This window comes from Sarcophilus harrisii, chromosome 1 (genome assembly GCF_902635505.1).
Source record: "Sarcophilus harrisii chromosome 1, mSarHar1.11, whole genome shotgun sequence".
NCBI classification, from domain to species: Eukaryota; Metazoa; Chordata; class Mammalia; order Dasyuromorphia; family Dasyuridae; genus Sarcophilus; species Sarcophilus harrisii.
In genome coordinates, this window is record NC_045426.1 from 514,118,918 (window position 1) to 514,141,061 (window position 22,144).

A 22,144-nucleotide genomic window follows, 5' to 3' on the forward strand; every position below is an offset into this window, starting at 1 on the left:
AATGAATTGGGCTTGCAACTAAAAAAACTAAAAAAAGACCAAATTAAAAACCCCCAATCAAATACTAAATTGGAAATTCTAAAATTAAAAGGAGAAATTAAAAATATTGAAAGTAAAAAAAAAAAACTATTGAACTAATTAATAAAACTAAGAGTTGGTTCTATGAAAAAGCCAATAAAATAGATAAGCCTTTGGTAAATCTGATTAGAAAAAGGAGGGAGGAAAATGAAATTAGTAGTCTTAAAAATGAAAAGGGAGAACTTTCCACCAATGAAGAGGAAATTAGAGAAATAATAAGGAGTTATTTTGCTCAACTTTATGCCAATAAATTTGATAACCTAAGTGAAATGGATGACTACCTCCAAAAATATAGACTTCCCAGACTAACAGAGGAGGAAGTAAATTGCTTGAATAGTCCCATTTCAGAAAAAGAAATAGAACAGGCAATTAAACAACTCCCTAAGAAAAAATCCCCAGGACCAGATGGATTTACATGTGAATTTTACCAAACATTTAAAGAACAATTGGCCCCAATGCTATATAAATTATTTGATAAAATAGGGAATGAAGGAGTCCTACCAAATTCCTTCTATGACACAGACATGGTACTGATACCTAAACCAGGTAGGTTGAAAACAGAGAAAGAAAATTATACACCAATCTCCCTAATGAATATTGATGCTAAAATCTTAAATAAGATATTACCAAAAAGACTACAGAAAATCATCCCCAGGATAATACACTATGATCAAGTAGGATTTATACCAGGAATGCATGGTTGGTTCAATATTAGGAAAACTATCAATATAATTGGCCATATTAATAACCAAATTAACAAAAACCATATGATCATCTCAATAGATGCAGAAAAAGCATTTGACAAAATCCAACATCAATTCCTAATAAAAACACTTGAGAGTATAGGAATAAATGGACTTTTCCTTAAAATAATCAGCAGCATTTATTTAAAACCATCAGTAAGCATCATATGTAATGGGGACAAACTGCAACCATTCCCAATAAGATCTGGAGTGAAACAAGGTTGCCCACTATCACCGTTACTATTTAATATTGTATTAGAAACGCTAGCTTTGGCAATAAGAGCTGAGAATGAGATTAAAGGAATAAGAAGAGGCAATGAGGAAACGAAATTATCACTCTTTGCTGATGATATGATGGTATACTTAGAGAACCCCAGAGATTCTACTAAAAAGTTATTAGAAATAATCCACTGCTTTAGCAAAGTTGCCGGTTATAAAATAAACCAACATAAGTCATCAGCATTCTTATATATCACTAACAAAATCCAACAGTCAGAGTTACAAAGAGAAATTCCATTTAAAGTAATTACTGATAATATAAAATATTTAGGAATCTATCTGCCAAGGGAAAATCAGAAAATTTATGAGCAAAATTACAGACCACTTTTCACACAAATTAAGTTTGATCTAAGCAATTGGAAAAATATTAAATTCTCTTGGATAAGGCGAGCAACTATAATAACGATGACAATATTACCTAAACTAATCTATTTATTTAGCACTATACCAATCAGACTCCCAAAAAACTATTTTAATGACCTAGAAAAAATAACAACAAAATTCATATGGAAAAACAAAAGGTCAAGAATTTCAAGGGAATTAATGAAAAAAAAAAAATCAAATGAAGGTGGCTTAGCTGTACCAGATCTAAAATTATATTATAGAGCAGCAGTTACCAAAACCATTTGGTGTTGGCTAAGGAATAGATTAGTTGATCAGTGGAATAGGTTAGACTCAAGGGACAAAACAGTCAACAACTATAGCAACCTAGTCTTTGAGAAACCCAAAGACCCCAGCTTTTGGGATAAGAACTCACTGTTTGATAAAAATTGCTGGGAAAATTGGAAACTAATATGGCAGAAACTAGGCATTGATCCACACTTAACACCATACACCAAGATAAGGTCAAAATGGGTTCATGACCTGGGCATAAAGAATGAAATTATAAATAAATTAGAGGAACATAGGATGGTTTACCTCTCAGACCTGTGGAAGGGGAAGGAATTTATGACCAAAGCAGAACTAGAGATCATTATTGATCATAAAATAGAAAATTTTGACTATACCAAACTGAAAAGTTTTTATACAAACAAAACTAATGCAGACAAGATTAGAAGGGAAGCAATAAACTGGGAAAATATTTTTACAGTCAAAGGTTCTGATAAAGGCCTCATTTCCAAAATATATAGAGAATTAACTCTAATTTATAAAAAATCATGCCATTCTCCAATTGAAAAATGGTCAAAGGATATGAACAGACAATTCTCAGATAAAGAAATTGAAACTATTTCTAGTCATATGAAAAGATGCTCCAAGTCATTATTAATCAGAGAAATGCAAATTAAGACAAGTTTAAGATACCACTACACACCTGTCAGATTGGCTAAGATGACAGGAAAAAATAATGATGATTGTTGGAGGGGATGCGAGAAAACTGGGACACTGATATGATACATTGTTGGTGGAGTTGTGAACGAATCCAACCATTCTGGAGATCAGTTTGGAACTATGCTCAAAAAGTTATCAAACTGTGCATACCCTTTGATTCAGCACTGTTACTACTGGGCTTATATCCCAAAGAGATCATAAAGAAGGGAAAGGGATCTGTATGTGCACGAATGTTTGTGGCAGCCCTCTTTGTAGTGGCTAGAAACTGGAAAATGAGTGGATGCCCATCAATTGGAGAATGGCTGAATAAATTGTGGTATATGAATATTATGGAATATTTTTGTTCTGTAAGAAATGACCAACAGGAAGATTTCAGAAAGGCCTGGAGAGACTTACATGAACTGATGCTGAGTGAAACAAGCATGGCCAAAAGATCATTATATACTTCAACAATACTATACCATGACCAATTCTGATGGACTTGGCCATCCTCAGCAATGTGATCAACCAAATCATTTCCAATGGAGCAGTAATGAACTGAACCAGCTACACCCAGCGAAAGAACTCTGGGAGATGACTAAGAACCATTACATTGAATTCCCAATCCCCATATTTTTGCCCACCTGCATTTTTGATTTCCCTCACAGGCTAATTGCACAATATTTCAGAGTCTGATTCTTTTTGTACAGCAAAATAACAGTTTGGTCATGTATACTTATTGTGCATCTAATTTATATTTTAATACATTTAACATCTACTGGCCATCTTGCCATCTGGGGGAGGGAGTGGGAGAAAGAGGGGAAAAATTGGAACAAGAGGTTTGGCAATTGTCAGTGTTGTACAGTTACCCATACACATAACCTGTAAATCTATTAAATAAAAATAAAATAATAGAAAATAAAATAATACTACCATAAATTTTACAGTACAAAACTAGCTAGAATAGAACTAATATTGGTTTGAAAACAAAATGTATATGTTCATAATTTTAGGAAAAGCTAATTGCTGGTTTTTGAATTCTGTATCAAACAAAAACATATTTAGCACAAGACCTTGCAAATTCTTTGTATATATCATTTCAAACGTAACTACTTTCTGATGTGCAGATCATTGATAAAGCAATATATACATACTTTGAAAATAATTGTACACTCATTTATATAGACATCCACACCTCTTTCTCAAATGTAAAAGTATATTTTTACTTAAACAATTTTTAACTGAAAAAGAAGTTAAAAAACTATTTTGATATTTTATTTTCACCAAGAAAGCAAAATGACGCTTAGAAAATAGAATTAATTTGTATCCTTGTCCAGTAGGTTTGCAAAAAATAAAAATTAAATTAAAACAAAAATTGTACTCAGGAGTAAATGAATAATAAGCAGCATAGTTCACTAAAATCCAAAATCTTGAATTCTATTGAATTAATTATAGTTATTAAAAGGCTTAGAAATCATGTTTAGAGGTTGATTGTATTAGAATATTTTAAAGTAACTACTATTGGTTTACTGGATCTATGACAGCAGGTCACTTCTGGAGTATAATGAATATTTCCTGAGAGCACAGGAAAATGTTTGAAGGGAAAGAAAAAAAAAGTAAAGAGGAAAAAAATTAAAGTGTCCTAACTAGATTTAAAAAAAACAAAAAAACAAAAAAAAAAACTTCCTTTCTAGCTTTAATTCTTATGAACTTTGTAAATTCATTAGTACAATTATTATTACCCATATTTTACACATGAGGAAACTGAAGTTGAATAGTCAAACAATGTAATTATGCCCATACAATATCAAAGTCAAGAATATTCTATGAGTATCTTGAATCCAAATATAGTCATCTACACTATTCAATGAAACCTGGCTTTGAACTGGATTGCATCTGGAGCCCGTTTAAATCTTTTAACTTTTAACCTTGGTTACTTGCACAAAATAAGATACTATCCCTCCTCAAAAATGTAACAAGGAATAGCAAGGTAGCACAGTGGATAGAACACAAGCCCTAGATTCAGGGCAACAGAGCAAGTCAGTTAAACAACTGACAAAAACAAAAACAATACAAAACAAACAAATAAAAAGAACACAACACCCAGCCCTTTAATAAGCAAAATTTATACCTACAGCAAATACATGGAATATTTCAATTTTCCAGGAACTGAGGGTGGAGGTAGAGGAAGAATGGGCAGCAGGTTATTATTAGGGAGGAAAGGACAATGACAGAAAACATTCACAAAATTAGACAAGGTTATAGGAGAGGACTTCACCTAGATTGCAGTCATCACTAATTAGGTTGTAAACTTTGTTATTTCTATACTGATGAATAAACTGTATATGGAGTTAGTGCTCTTTAAATTGAACAGATCACTAAATTCAGTTTTATGTTACTTTTATGGGAATGATGAAAAGATCAAAAGTAGCCTGTTATAGTAGGAAAAAACAAAACAAAACAAACAAAAAAAAAAAAAACAACACAACAGGATTTGTAGTCAGAATTCCTGGCATCAAATCCCACTTTTTACTCATAGGATTTTGGGTAAGTCAATTCACTTATTCTACTCACTCCTTAACCCTCAAGTCCTTAATCTGCAAAATGATGGAAGATGCACTAGGTATCCTCTAAGGCACCTAGCTCAAAATATATGAACCTTATGATTCACTTAAAAAGAATTCTCTAATCCCTTTGTAGAATCCACTAATTAGAACAGATAAAAACAGGAACAAAAAGACATAATGGACAGGTTCCAGGCACTGAGCTAACTGCTTTACAAATATAATTTCATGTTATTTTGATACTAACAATATAGAAATTGTGAAAGATGAATTGAAAGATTAATCTTTGAGTGAGACAAATTGCAAACTGAAAGTGGGAGATAGAAATAAGGAAACATAGAATACTACTACAAGAGGAGGTAATTTATTGGCATAGCATTCCAGAGTGCAATATTATGCAAAACAATTGCCTATGCTCAGATTGGCTCTTGCTCTCAGCTTACTCTCTCTCCTCTGAAACCAAAACCTCACATTATGTCTATCTGAAAACATTTTCCCAGAGACATATGTTGGATTGCCCTATAGCATGAGGCAACTCACATCTTAGAGGCTTTTTTCACATAAGTCAAATAGCAATGGAAAATAAGTGAGTTTGAGAAAAGTAAACTAATCTAGAAAAATTAGTTGAGAACATTAATACTGTCCAAAACTGACCTCATCCTCTATGTTCCTACCCCAAAATTCATTGAATGTTTATCCTCTTTACTTCCTGAGTACCACTTAAACTTTGGAGTATTTTTTTTAATACTTATATAGCTATGTTAAAGGGAAACTCTGCATCCTCAGCTTCCTGGTTTCTTCTTACATCTATGCTTTTCCAACTGCATCTACTATCACTATTCTAGCTCAAATTTCATTTCCTCTATATTATTGTAGTAACCTCCTTATTAATCTGCTTGCACTAAAATAAGGGGGAAAACTATTTTTCCTTTTTAGTTAGCATTCCTTTAATAATTTGTATGGCTATTTTATCCTTTTTAATGTTATGACATATATGCAATTTATTAATAACACAGTTTAGAATGATGGACATAGAATCAAGAAAACAAGAAAAAATCTTGATTTGCACTTTAATGAGTGACCATGAAGGGGAGAAGAGGGAGTAGACTAGAATTCATTGGGTATTTACTATGTGCCAGGTAACATGCTAAGCATTTTACAAATATTATGTTGTTTAATAATATAAAATGCTATATGATTTGATATTATATGATATGGTAATTTAATGACAAATTACTTAGCCATTTTTAGTCTCAGCTTTCCCTTCACTTAAATAGGGATATTTGCATTTTTATCTCATGATACTATTGTAAGGAAAATGAAATAAAATCATGGAAATAATTTTTTAATGTTTTAAGTTTTGCTTATATCACATCAGTTATTATTTTCTGAGATAATGTCATAAAGTAAAAAGTTTTGGATTGGGAGCCAAAAGAATTACATGGGGTATGAGCAACAGGTTACTTAAACTCTTTGAAGCTTAATTTCCTCATCCTTAAAATAAAGCACAAATTGCACAAATTGCCTTTTATAATTTCTTCAAATTCCAAATACTTTAACTTAGCAATTTTATATGTACTCTATTCTCTTGCACTCACATCAATAATACACAAAATTAATTGTGTTATTTTATTGTTTTTAATATTACTTGATACTCAGATATTAGCAAGATTTAGAAACATCTTCAAAATTTTAATCATGTGATAAATTATGCATCATATAATCCAAATAAGTGGTTTATAGATTTTGAAATACTTCATCAACACTGTAACCAAACTTTTATTCTTAAAATGTTTGCCCTTATATTTTCAAAATTCTTAAATACAATCACTAAGTGTTAAACTCTTAAGAGAGGAGTAAATGGGAAGTGTGAGTAAAAGGTAGTTTAAAAAAATTGTATTTAATTGATACTTTACTGGACATAGAGGGGAGTAAAATATAAACAGGAAATACATGCTAAATTCCAGAGACAGAAAGAGCACTAATAGCTAATGAAATCAGCAAAGGCATTTTTTCACAGGGATGACATATGGGCTGAACTTGGAATGAAGTTCAAAGTTCTAAGAGATAGAAGTTTGGAAGGACTGTTTTCCAGACTATGTAAATACCTTTTGTGAAGTCAGAGGAGGAGATTGTAGTAGGCTGGAACTCTGAAAATGTATACTTGAATCACTGCATGGTGCTTATGGCTGCACATGCTTAATGTGATATAGTGAGGTAATTGTACTGAAGGATTTAAAGGCTGAGGTCCAGGAACACAGAGCTCTCTCCACCTCAGTGCTCTCCGACAGAGAAGAGTTCAGGCTTCAGACTCCAGAGTCCATACTTCATCTTTGACCAACCATGTGGAGGCTCCCCTGCCTCCTTCATTTCTCCACCTAAAGACTAAGAACTCTGGCTGATCTAGAGGTCCTCCAGAGAGTTAGCCTGGACATTACATTCTGGTGCCCAACATGGACTAAGAACCTACATTCAGCAGTTCAACTGACTTAAAGTCAGTGGAGAAATCCCTGTGACCTGGAAGTCGAGTGAGTATAAAAAATAGACAAGCAGGAAACTTTGGTAAGGGCTAAACTAGTCACTTTCATTTTTTTTTTTAACTGACATGGGACAAATACCAAGAAAAGAGCCTCCTCCACCCCAAAGGAAGTGTGAAGAAAACATAGTTAGGTTAATAAAAAGCTGAGGTTTGTTGGCAACTTGGGATCAGATCCTTGGACTTTTAGAAACATTAGAGTACACGTTCTCTAAAGAGGTGGTCCTCTAAGGAGGAAGGATTAGAGCCAGAGAAGTGGAAACTAGTAAGAGAACAACTATTTGAATATTATGAAAATAATGGTCCTGATTCAATTCCTGAAGAAACATTCTATATATACAGTATAATAAAATTGGCTTTAAGGAATTACATAAGTTTTAGAATAATGAAAAAGAATACAGAGCAGGAGAAGAAAGGTACTAACAAAGCAGCTGAAATGTATGGAGAGTGGGATCTTGAGCACCATGCTAATAAAGTACATCCAGACAAGGAATTATGAGGAGAAAGAGAAAGAGGGAGATGGAACTGACAATACAGGTACAGGGCATAGCTAGTCAGACCAAATAAAGTACCATGCAGGCTCAATTTCACCTCCATCTACACCTAAGCGGGAACCCTTAGAACATTTTCCATCTTCTGACCCTCTTCCCCTCAATTTCTCCTTTGTGAGTGGAGGAAGGAGGAGGAGTGGGAAGGGTAGTGACACCATCACCAAATACAGAAGCTCTGCCCACCTCCTATGACAGGGTTACAAAGGGTGTTAATTAAAGCCAAAGAAGAAGGGCAGAATACAGCTGATTTGAGAATAGAAACATATGCTGTGATTGAAGATTTTAACTTTTCAGGTCAAGAAAAAAGAAGATAAACTCCTTTTAATCTAGAAATTATCAAAGACCTGAAAAAGTCTTGCACTCTTTATGGGTCTACATAATCTTATGTTAAGATGCTATTACAGAATTTGGTTTTTGAAATTTTAACCCCTAATGATTGGAAATCTACAGAAAGGACATGTTTAGAACCAGGACAAAACTTGTTATGGCTTTCTGAGTATAGTGAACTCTGGGAACAAGCCCAACAAAACAGGCAACCTGGACTTAATATACCAATCACCTGTGACTAACTAACAGGTGTAGGTCCTTATGCAGACAATTTAGCATAGATAAAATACCTGATAGCAGTACATGAGTAAATTGCTTCTGCTGCTGCTGCTATCAAAGCATGGGGAAGCACAATAGAGGGGAAGCCTTCATGAAAACAGCATAAGCTCCAAATGAACTCTTTGCTGATTTCATGGGACATCTACTGACAGCTGTCATACAAACTATTGATGAAAATGTAGCAACTTTACAAAGAAAATGCTAATGAGGTTTATAGAAGAATTATACTAGGACTGCACAAGGATTCTCCTTTAGATGAGATCATAAAATGCTGTGGCACAGTGGGCACAAATAACTTTTATACCCAGGCTATGATGTAGAGTTCTCAAGATCTGAACATGGGAAGACAGGGTCCCTTTTGGCAAGGGCTTCCAGAGAGACAATGCTTTCAATGTGGGTGATAAAGTAGGGCATTTGAAAGTTCAATGTTGGCATAAAGATAGAGCAAAAAAACAAGGTAGGAGAACAAGACACCAAACCTTATGCCCAAAATGCAACAGAAGCTTCCACTAGGCATCAGAATGTAGATTGATTTAGAAAAAACAGGATATGGGGGCCCAGCCCCAGGGCCCCAGGCAAAAAAAAAAAAAAAAAAAAAAAAAAAAAAACTTGGGGCATTATGGTACTTGAAGTTACACTCAGAGAGTCTTTAGAAGTTCAGTACCCAGACATGATCAATGAGCTCAGAAGCAACCTGATTGGGGGAAAGGGAATACATGATCAATCAGCCCAGAAGTAATCTGATGGGAGAAGGGGGTTACAATTGGGGAGAATAGAATTGTATAAAGTTGGGACTACTGAGATATTTCCTGGAGAGGTGAAATCTGTTCCTCACTGGCATATAGATCCCTTGCCTGCACACACAGTAGACTTGATCGTTTTATCTCCTAAGAGTGCTTAAAAACCTGTCAGTCCCACTGATGTGGGAAACCGTATAAATAATATCCCAGTTAACTAATACAGGTAGAAAATGTGTGACTTATCACTCAGGAGAAGTAGTAGCATCAGATTTACCGATATAGACTCCAAAAAGGCAATCTGGTGATATTTGCCCACATTTTGACTCCCAAAAACAGAATCCAGGAATATTCTGGACAGCAGCTGTTACAGCTGACTGACCTATGCTCACTATCTATGTAAATGGCATATCACTTGAAGGGTTGATAGACACAGGTGCAGATCATACAGTCATTAGAGATACCAATTGGCCTAATCATTGGTCAAAGATTAAGGTAGACACCTATATGTCTATCATTGGAGGATGAATACCAGTTAAAATTAGTGATACCCTTTTCAGATGGACATTTGAAGGTGAAACAAGAGTTTTTACTGCTTTTACAATTGAAAAAGTCCCCATCAATCTATGGGGAAGAGACATTTTACAGCAATTAGGATTACAATTGAGTACTCTGTCTTTTTAGGCAGGGCTGCTATTGAAGGCCTGCCATCACTCTTACTGGTTCTCATTCAATGGAAAACTGATACACCAGTGTGGATAGAACAGTGGCCCTTAACAAGTGATAAAATTCAGATCTTATTAGATATAGTACAAAAGCAACTTCACCAAGGACACTTACAACTTTCTCTAAGTCCTTGTAATTTACCTGTATTTGTTGTAAAAAAGAAATCTGGAAACTGGAGGATGTTAACTGATTTAAGAAAAGTAAATGAACAGATAGAAACTGTGGGAACTCTTCAACCTGGCCTTGCTTCTCCCATTCAATTGCCTACAGAATGGCCTCTTTGGGTTATATACATTAATTATTGTTTCTATTCTATCCTTCTAGATAAGGAGGATATGAAAAGATTTGCCTTTTCAGTGCCCAGCATTAATTTAGCTGAGCTTTATAAAAAATATGAATGGATAGTTTTGCCACAGGGAATGAAAAATAGCCCTACTTTGCATCAAATATATGTTGCTCCTGCTCTTACTCCAGTATGAAAACCATTTCCAAAAGTTATATTGTTACATTATATGGACAATATCTTGGGGTGTGCAGCTGAGGAGCAAATGTCATAGACATGTCTACAAAAGACCATAGAAACACTAAGGAATTTCAAATTTCATATAGCTCCAGAAGAAATTCAAAGCACGCTCCTTTTCAACATTTAGGATATGAAGTATATCCTAAGGCACTTATGCTACAAAAGCTTTCTTTAAGAACAGAGAAGTTGACCAACTTTTATGACTTTCAGAAATTGATAAGAGATATCCAATGTTTGTATCTTGAGTTAGGCTTGAGTACCTATCAATTACATCTATTATATGACATTTTAAGGGGAGGCAGTGCTTTAAACTCACCACACTGGCTTACAAAAGAAACTCAAGAGGCTTTGAGAGAAGTCGAACTGGATTTATCCAATGTGGTTGAAAGAGTCACTCAGAAACCCTTGCAAACATCAGTTTTTGCTAAAAAAAAAAAAAAAAAAAAAAAAAAAAAGGCACCCACAACAGTTCTTCATCAAGGAGACAGTGTGATAGAATGGGTGAACCTACCTGCACAACCAGAACAAAGTCTTACTCTTTACCCAATGCTTGTGGCTAGAATTTTATTAAAGGCCATTAAGCGAGCATTACAATTATCTGGTATAAGACCTGACAAGATATACACCTTTTATACCAATGCAGAAATTAATGTATGCTGTGAAACCATCCCAGAGTGGCAAATTTTATTGGCCACATCTCCAAATTTTACACACGGGTCTCCATTAAAGATAACCTGGCTATTACATAATTGCCAATGGATTCTTGAAGAAAAGGTTTCTAAAGTTCCTCTTAAAGGACCAATTATCTTTACAGATGCATCCAAATATAATATTTGTGCTGTATACTCTTGTGACTTAACTATAAAGAGAATAGTCAGAACTCCTTTTTACTCCACTCAGCAAAATGATTTGTATGCAAACATGCTAGCTCTTATTTATTATCCAGGAGATATAAATATAATATCTGATTTGGCCTATTTATTAGGTATGGTGCAAAGAAATGCCACAGCCCAAATAAAATTTGTAGCCTCTAATATACATCAGCTTTTTAAGGAACTTCAAAAGCAAGTGAGAAAGCATCCAGGTAAGGTTTATATCTTGCATGTCCACTCTCATAGTGAACTTCCAGGTTCTGTTTTTTTTATGGAAATTCAAAGGCAGATCAACTTCTAACCATGTTAGCCCATACTCCTTTATTTCAGGCAGGTCAAAAATCTCTTCTAAATATCATCAGGCTGCTCGAGCTTTACATTTACAATTTGGAATAAAAAGAGAGGAATCTAGGAGTATAGTAAAAGCCTGTACAGCTTGCCTTCCTTTCCACTCTCTTACACTCTTTCCTCAGAAGTATCCTTGTGGTTTAAGACCCATTGAAATTTGACAAGTGGATGTGACCCATTATAAATCTTTTGTCTGTCTTTTATCCATGTTATAACCGACAGCTTTTCAGCATTTACTTTTGTAATACCAGCAGCAAAAGAGACAGCCCGGTGGTACTGAATTCTTTATACAAGCTTTTGCAATCCTGGGTGTGCCACAAGCAATAAAAACAGATATTGGACCTTCATATACTTCTAAACATTTTGCAAACTTTTGTGCACAATATAAGATTTTACATACCATACACTAGCATACCTTTTAATCCTCAAGGACAGGCAAGAGCAGAGAGGATAAAATGAGACATCAAGACAATCCTCCACAAACAAAAGAAAGGGGGAGCCAGAGGTAACCCTAGTGAACTTCTAAATTTAGCTATTTATACAATTAACTTCTTGACTTTTGATTAAGATGCACTGGCTCTGGCAGACAGGTTTTATAACCCACCAGAAGGGCAATATCCAGTGTGAGCAGCAGCACTGTCTTTAGATAATCTCCAGGTGAAGTGAAAAGTTCCAGAAAGTGGTGAATGGAAGGGACCAGATAGGTTAACTACTTGGGGGAGAGGGTTTATTTGTATCTCTACAGGTGGAGAAGGAATCAGATGGGTTCCAACAAGCCGTATTTGCCTTGTCCTTCAGAAAGAGAAGGAGCAGACCCTTGAAACAAAGGGGAAGACCCAAGAAACATCGGGTGATTCCATTGCTGATTGTGCCCACCACTGAAAGAGCATGGCAGTAATGGCAATTGACTCATGAACATTAAACATTGTTAATAAGACTGCTGTAGGACTATAAAACCAGCAGGAATCATTGGATTCCTTGAGACAAGATGAGACTGTTGCAGGACTTCAAAACTTTCAGGAATCATTGGATTCCCCTGACATGTGAAGACGACCAATTAAGTATTCAACGAAAACTTGATGGAACACCTATAATGTTCAAAACAATGTACTAGTTAAGTTTCTGTTGTTGCTATTGTGTGTGTGCAAGCACATATGTGTGTGTGTGTGTATTTTGTTTTTGTTTTGTGAAGAAATGCAAAATAGATTGGTTTTGGATGATCTCTTTGCTACTGAAGAAGGTGTATGTGTGACTTAATTATATACCTTCCTTCTAGGATTTATGGGCATGTATATCCATATTGTTTGTTGTATAACTATGTTGATTTAAGTTGTTTGTTATATCACTTCTTGCCTGTGTGATTCCTCTCATGCTAACTTATACTGTTTGTTACATCACTACTTTCAATTCTTCATGTTGATTGATATTGTTTGTTACATCACTACTAGCCTGAATTATATTACTATGTGCTTGTGTATAGCCTTCCATGCTGATGAATTTATGTATACCTGTTTCAATTTCAGCCCAGAGGATACTTGCTAACAATATCTGGCTTGACTCCCTGTTTCTTTTTGGTTTTTTCACCTCCCTTCCTGAGAAGTCAGGAAGGGCATGATCGCCTGTGCTGTAACAAAAGAAAGTGGGAGATTATAGAGAGCTGGAACTCTGAAAAGGTATACTTGAATCACAGCATAGTGCTTATAGCTATGCTTGCTTAATGTGATGTAGGGAGGTAATTGCACTGAAGGATTTAAGGGCTGAGGGAGGGATGCAGAGCTATTTTGGCCACAGCACTCTCAGAGAAGACTTCAGGCTCTAGACTCAAGAGTCCAGACTCAATCTTTGACTAACCATGTTGGGGCTCTCCTGCCTCCTTCACTTCTCCACTTAAAGACCAAGGACTCTGGCTGATCCCAAGGTCTTCCAGAGAGCTAGCCCAGACATTACAGGAAATTGAATGCTTACTATGGGAAATCTATTGTTCAATTTAATAGTACAGATGGCATGTGAAGAAATTTAAAATGAGACTAGTAGAATAAGGTAGAGAGAAATTATGAATGACTTTAATTGCTAAAGTGCATTTTTTCTCCTGAAACAATAAAAGAATATTGGTAGTTCTTGAAGAGTAGACTGGGCCATTAGATGAATGAGTTCTCACTTTCTTTGATCAGCAAAAAAGTTTTCTAACAGGAATTCAAAATAGGCTGTCTCAGATACTAGAAAGGTCATTTTTACCAGAGACATTCAGGGAGAGTGTTCAAGATCTAGATGACCATCTGCTTTTATTTTTCTTCTTCAGAGCAAAAAACCCATGATTCGATTGAGGATAGGATTAAAGTATCTCAGGTGTCATCTGATTCTAAAATTCTGATTCAATTGTCCTAATAATTTCAACTTCATTTGTAAGAGTTTGTACAAATACTGAATTTATATGTGCATGTATATTTTGTGGGATTAATGTAATTTCTTTAGAGACACATTTGGATACCAATCTTAAACGTTTAACCTCCTTAATTAAAATGGCTGAAGAATTTTGATAAAAAGAAGAAAAAAAGAACATCATCATGATGTTCCAGACTTTGATCCTATAGTCCCAGACTTTGATCCTATAGACGACCAATTAGGTATTCAACGAAAACTTGATGGAACACCTATAATGTTCAAAACAATGTACTAGTTAAGTTTCTGTTGTTGCTATTGTGTGTGTGCAAGCACATATGTGTGTGTGTGTGTATTTTGTTTTTGTTTTGTTTTGGAAGTGAGAAATAAAATTAAATAAATAAATATCTCTAGCTTTGTAAGAGTTAATGAGAGGTATAAATTAACTATGGAAACTAATGGTAAAATGGATTACATTAGGGATGTTCAAATAATACAAAGTGGAGCATATTCACTTCAAGTTGATTTCTGGATTATAACATTATTTTAAAAGGAGACATATGGGTGAGGCATTCTAGGAGGAGCCAGAGGAGCACTGAACCTAGCTACAGTCAGGAAGACTTGAATTCCAGACATACTTTGGATACTTACGTGGTGGAGTGATCTTGGGCATGTCAGTTAATTTGACTCAGTTTTCTAATTTGTAAATTTGGAATAATAATAATATCTATTAATTTTGAGGGTTATTGTGAGGATAAAATGAGATGTTATTTGTAAAGCATTTTGTAAAACTTAATGGATCATACAAGATATCCCAGTTGTCTTAGGGTAATTTTAGGCAATTAAATCTTAATTATTTCTGAACCATCCAACCAAGATTTTTTAAAATTTAGCAAAAGGATGTGGGTATAATATTGAATCTGTTATGACTAGTTTTTTTTAACCTCATTGTCAAATTTTATTCTAGGCAAATGTCTGTCCATAATAAATAGTTTTAATAGCAATTAAAGTTTAAAACTGTCCTTTATCTTTTGCAGTACCTTGCATTAATGGGATACCTGTTCTAGATGGAAGGAAAAGAATGAAAAAATGCGCAGAGACAGAAGAGCACAAAGTTTTTAGTGAACAGTCCAATTTTACTTGTACATAAAGTATAGGCAAAGAAGTAGTATGAATTAAAGCTGGCAAAAAAAGGGGGGAAACCATAATGTGGAGGGCATTAACAAATGTGCTAAGGAAACTTTTTTTTAATTCTTTAGATAATACAATAAGATAAAACTCAAGACCTAATATTATAAAGGCTTGTGATTAAGCAGTAAATGTCCAAGTCAGCATAAGGAAAGATATGTGATATTTAATTTGCTTCACTATATGAAATAACAAAATAATTAGTTTTTACCTTTTTAGACTATTGGGATGTGGTCATGGAAGTATTAGTTAGTTATAAATATGGATAAATTAGTAGTTACCAATAATGACATATATATATTATATTTCAAAGAATTAAAATATAATTAGATTCATTTAATTACAATAGCAACAAATAATAAAAATAAACGTGAAACAAAATGAAACAAAGCAATCAAGCAAAAAACAAGCAATCAAGGAACAAACTATATAGACTTATTAAAACTCTGAATGAAAAGAATCCAAATTTTTATTTTAAAAAAATCCTGAAATATACTTTGAACAAGAGTTGTTTCTTAAAAAACTTCAAATAATGTTAAAGTGTATATTGTAGACAAAAATTTATCCAGAATAAAATTGACAATCAGAAAAGGTTTTTTCCCCCTTTATTAAAATGAACCCTAACAAATCCAATATTACACCCACATCTTGGTATTGAATCCAGTTTAACTTTTCTTAGTTAATCCCGAAAGAATTTCAATCTATTACAATGATTCAGTTATATTTTCAGGTCTGACTGTATAAATACATGAGGTTTCCATGACTGACCATTGCTATGAGCAATAGTTGACTAGGGAGTTCAGAGAAATAATTCTAGTTTTCCAAATGGCATCAGTTCACAAAGGCAAATATATTAGAAATGACTGCATGAATCACTTCTCAGTAAGGTGCAGCAGATGTGGTATTGGATTATAATAAATATAAAATCTTGTTTGATAGGAATATAGATACAAGTCTGTAAGAGAACTCGGGAGATATTTGATCAAACTTCCTCAGTTCACTGTGACTCAACTGGAATGTTATCTGAATTCTACAATAATTTTAATTTTGTACCTATTTCCATTGTAGCATACTTAAAAGATTTTTCAAAAGAAGAACTTTAAGGAGTGGAACTACTTAAGCTCTCCCTCAAAAAGAACATAAAACTAAGGCTCTGAATAGAGGCTGATGGAATGAAAACACTCTCCAGCTCAAGATAGATTGGAAAAACTTCTAAAAAAAAGTCTGTCTCACAGGGCTGAAAAGGATATTCAGGCTACTGCAAAGTATGGTAAAGCCTGGGAGAGGGTCTTAATCACAGAAGAATAGCAATTTAGACACTCAATCCAGGCTCAGTAGAGAAGTAGATAAGTGAGGCTGCTTTCAGTCCAAAAACAGAAGACAAATTTGAGAAAACCAGGCTTTTTCCTGGAAAAGCCAGATAAAGCTATCCCCTTGAAACAAAAGGGGCACCTCTGCTCAAAGCCAAGGCTCACAGCTGCACAGGAATCTTGGGACAGTACATTTTTTATACCAGGAGCAGACCTTGACCAGAAAAGTTAAAAAAATAAAAATAAAAATAGGAAATGTCAAAAGAAAGGGAAAGAAAATGAGCAAGAAACAGAACAGAACACTAACCATAGAAACCTACTTACAAGGTAGGGAAGACCAAAACATCAACTCAAATGAGGACAAAATGTCTAAAGAAGAAATATCAAAGAGTGATATGAATTGATCTCAAGCTCAAATAGGCTTCTTGTAACTACTCATTAAAAAACTCTAAAAAGCAATTAAGAGATGGAGAAGAAAAAAATGGGAGGTAAATAAGAGAGAGTCAACAGCTTGGAAAAGAAAAGCATATCTTTAAAAAAATACAATTTGTTAACAGCATAATAATAAATCTAATGACAAAAACACCTTCAAAAGTAGAATTAACCAGGCCTGGAGTCAAGATGGTGGAGAGCAGACAAGATTTTCTGTAATCTCCCTTACAAACAGCAGATTAAGTATCTAAACTGCTTTTGAAGTCAAAGAATTTAGAATTCAACATATTTCTAGAAGAAGTTACTTTGGAAGAACTTCAGAACAGGTCTGTTACAATCAGGCAGGGGGACAGTCTGTGGAGCCCAGACTGTAGCACAAGGAGTTGGGGCAAGGAGTGTTAAATCAGAGAGTCACAGCTTTGTAGTTCCATGTACCTGAGAATCTTCTGTGAGCTTCAGGCCATTCTGTCCTGGTTGCAAGTAGGTGGTTTGGTAGATTTGCTACTAATGGCAAATTGTAAACCACTGAGCCCCAGGAGAATTCTGGATCTAGGCAAGATCACAAAGCAATGGAAATCAATCCACAGAACTGTCCCAGGGCAAATGAAAACAGCTGTCCCTCCTTTGCATTGAACAGACCTCTAGTCTTTAAAAAATTAATAAAAAACAAAAAAGAACTCTCACAATAGACAATTTTTATGCAGAGAGACAAGAACAGCCCTCAAATCCTGAGGTTTATAAAGGCAAAGCAACTCCAGAAGAAACCTCAAAGGGAGACATGAGCTGGTCCCTCCCCACACACACACACACATTTCACAAGGTTTTTTTTTCGAAGATTGCATAAAGGATCTTAAAAGAACATTAGAAGAAAAATGGAGAAATGAAATGAGATCATTGCAAGAAGGAATGGAAAAAATGGGGGAAAAATTCAATGAACAAAAATATTTAATTGACCAGTTGCAAAAGAAGCTAAAAAAGGTAACTGAAATAAACAATGTGTAAAAATTAGAATTGAACAAATGGAAGTGAAAGATTCAATAAAATTTCCAGAATCAGTTAAACAAAAACAGAAACAAAAACAAAAAAAAAAGGAAAAAATAGAAGAAAATATGTAATATCACCTAGAAAAAACAACTGACCTGGAAAATAGATATAGGAGAGACAAATTAAGGATTATTGGGTTTCCTGAAAGCCATGATGAAAAAAGAACCTAGACATTATCTTACAGGAAATAATAAAAGAAAACAGCCTTGATATTTTAGAATCAGAAGGTAAAAAGGCCATCAAAAGAATCCACCAATCACCTTCTGAAAGAGACCACAAAATTAAATCCCCAAGGAATATCATGGCTAAATTTCAGAACAATCATACCAAGGAAAAGATAGTCCAAGCAGCCAGAAACAATTTAAATACAGGAAACACAAAGGAACTGGGATTACAGTCAAGAATTAGCTAACCAGCTAAAATGAGCATTATCTTTCAGGGAAGAAGATAGACATTCAATGATATACATGAATTTCATCTATTTCTAATGAAATGACCAGAACTGAACAAAAACATTGATCTGCAAACATAGAACTCAAAAGAAGCATTAAAAAAGTAAAAAGGAAAAGAACTCTTGAGAGCTATATATCTGTTATGGGTATACTTAGAGAATGTAAGTATAATTTGATTTGATTATGATAATATGAAAAAGAAACTAGAGATGGAAGGGGCATTATAGTAGAAGAAGAAAAAGGATATAAAATAAAGGAAATTATAACTCATGAAGAGGCAAAGAAAATCTATTATAACTGAGAAAGAAGGGAAGGGGATGAGCATTGTGTGACTCTTATTCTCATCAGATTTGTCTCTAAGAGAGAATATCAAACATATTTGGTATCATAAAATAACTTGTCTAAACATATAGGAAAGTAGAAGGGAAAGGAGGGAAAATAAGGGAAAGACTAATAGAAAGGAATATAGAAGAATTAGCAGAAAGGTGTAAAAAAGGAGGAACGGCTCTAAAGGGGGAAGACTTTTTGAGGGGGGTGGTTATCAAAAGCAAAATACTGTGGAGGAGAAAAGGAGAATAGGATAGAGAAAAGTATAACCTAGGGTAAATAAAATGACAGGAAATACAGAATTATAGTTATTTTAAATGCAAATGTGAATGAGATAAAGTGTAAGCAAAGAGCAAACTGGATTAAAAGCCAGAATCCTACAATATGCTGTTTATAAGAAATACATTTAAAGCATAGTGATACATACAGAGTGAAGGTAAAGGGCTGGAGCAGAATATATTATGCTTCAGTTGAAGGTGATAAAAAGCATGGGTAGCAATCCTGATCTCAGATCAAGTAAAAGCAAAGAAAGATCTAATGAAAAGAAATAAGAAAGGGAATTATATTTTAATAAAGAGTACCACAGATAACAAAGCAATATCAATACTAAACACATATGCACCAAGTGGTATCCCATGGAAATTCCTAAAGGAGAAGTTAAGAGAAATGCAAGAAGAAATAGACAGCAAAACACTAATAGTGGGGGATCTTAACCTTGCTCTTTCAAAACTAGATAAATTGAGCCACAAAATAAATAAGAAAGAAGTTAAGAAGGTAAATGACATGGTAAAAAAGTTAGATATGATAGATCTTTGGAGAAAATTAAATGGAGACAGAAAATAGTTTATTTTTTTTTTCTCAGTGGCTCATGGAACTTATACAAAAATTGACTATGTGTTAGGGCATAAAAACCTCAAAATAAAATGCAGAAAGGCAGAAATAGTAAATTTATTTTTTTCAGATCATGACACAATAAAAATCACATGCAATATAAGACCAGGAGAAAATGGACCAAAAAGTAATTGGAAATTAAATATTCTTGTCTGAAAGAATGAATGATTAAAACAGCAAATAACTGATACAATTAATAATTTCATCCAAGAAAATGAAAATAATGAGACAACAAACCAAAATTTGTGGGGATGCAACCAAAATAGTAGTAAGGAGAATTTTTATGTCTCTAGATGCTTACTTGCATAAAATAGAGAAAGAAAAAAAAATCAATGAATTGGGCTTGCAACTACAAATTAGATAAAGAACAAATTTAAAACCCCAAATCAAATATTAAACTTGAAATTCTAAAAATAAAAGGAGAGATTAATAAAAGTGAAAATAATAAAAATTATTGAATTAATAAATAAAACTAAATGTTGATTTTATGAAAAAAGTGACAAAATAGATAAACTTTTAATTTGATTAGAAAAAGGAAAGAGAAGAATCAAATTGTTACTCTCAATAATGAAAAGAAAGAACTTTCCACCAATGAAGAGGAAATTAGAGCAATAATTAGAAATTACTTTGTCCAACTTTACCATAAATTTGATAACCTAAGTGAAATGGAGAAATGCCTACAAAAATATAGATTGCCCAGATTAACAGAGGAGGAAGTAAATTGCTTACATGGTCCCGTTTTAGAAAGAAAAAAAAAAAGAAATAGAACAAGCTATTAATCAATTCCCTAAGAAAAAATCTCTAGGACCAGATGGATTTATATAAGAATTCTCTCAAACATTTGAAGAACAATTAACTTCAATACTATATAAACTATTTGAAAAAATAGGGAATGAAGGACTTCTACCAAATTCCTTTTATGACACAGACATGGTACTGATACCTAAAGCAGGTGGGACAAAAACAGAGAAAGAAAATTATAGGCCAATCTCCCTAATGGATATTGATGCAAAAATCTTAAATAAAATATTAGCAAAGAGATTACAGAAAATCATCCCCAGGATAATATACCTAGACCAAGTAGGATTTATACCAGGAATGCAGGGCTGGTTCAATATGAGGAAAACTATTAACATAACTGACTCTATCAATAAGTAAATTAACAAAAAAACATGATTATCTCAATAGATTCAGAAAAAATTGATAAAATCTAATATCCATTCCTACTAAAACACTAGAAAGTATAGGAATAAATGAACTTTTCCTTAAAATACTCAGTTGCATTTATCTAAAACCATCAGCAAGCATCATATATAATGGGGATAAACTGGAACCATTCCTAATATGATTGGGGTGAAACAAGGTTTCCCACTATCACCATTGCTATTCACTATTGTTTTAGAAATGCTAGCTTTCACAATGAGAAGAAAAAAAAATTAAAGAAATTAGAGTAGGTATGAGGAAACCAAAAGACCTCTAGAGAATCAACTAAAAAAAAAAAAAAAAAAACTATAAAAATAATCCACTACTTTAGCAAAGTTGCAGGATACAAAATAAATGCACATAAAAATAGAATTAACCAAATGGAAAAAGAGATACAAAAGCTAGTTGAAGAAAATCACACGTTAAAATCTATAACAGAAGACATAAAGAATCAGTCAAAATAACAAAAATAAATGAAACAAACTTTAGAAAATGTGACAAAACAGCCAACCTGGAAAATAGACCCAGAAGAGACAATTTAAAAAGTATTTGTTTACCTAAAGGCCATGGCAAAAAATAACAATAATAAAATAAATACCCTTGATAACATTTTTCAAGATATCATCCCCAATATTCTAAAAACACAGGGGATATAGTCATTGAAAGAATACATCCATTACCTTTGTAAAGGGATCCCACAAAGAAATCCTCAAGGAAATTGTTGTAAAACTCCAGAACTACCACCTTAAGGAAAAAATACTGCAAACTGTCAGACAAAATCAATTCAGATATCAAGGAACAACAGTAAGGATTACCCAGGATCTGACAGATTCTACAATAAAGGATTAGAAGACCTGGAATGCCATATTCTGGAAGATAAAGGACTAGGGATTGCCACCAAGAATTAATTACCCAGGGGTAATCACCTTTCAGGGGAAGAAATGAATTTTCAATGAAGTAAGCAACTTTCAATCATTTCTATTAAAAAGTATAACTAAACAGAAATTTTAATCTTCAAACACATCACTTAAGAGAAGCAAATTTAAT

At 33.7% G+C, this 22,144-nt stretch overlaps 1 protein-coding gene across 7 annotated transcripts in view; it reads right to left on the reverse strand.

Annotated features, from left to right (window-relative positions):
• CDH19 (cadherin 19) overlaps positions 1–22,144 on the reverse strand; it is a 165,150-nt gene that overhangs the window by 80,663 nt on the left and 62,343 nt on the right. For 4 of the 7 annotated variants that reach the window (XM_031946690.1, XM_031946693.1, XM_031946692.1 and 1 more), the window contains exon 1: positions 17,616–17,729. The exons of 2 other annotated variants lie outside the window; for them this stretch is intronic. The gene's annotated coding sequence lies outside the window, so the exon portion shown is untranslated. Of the gene's footprint in view, positions 1–17,615; positions 17,805–22,144 lie in introns of those variants that run through there. One more of the 7 variants, XM_031946688.1, reaches the window with a different exon arrangement.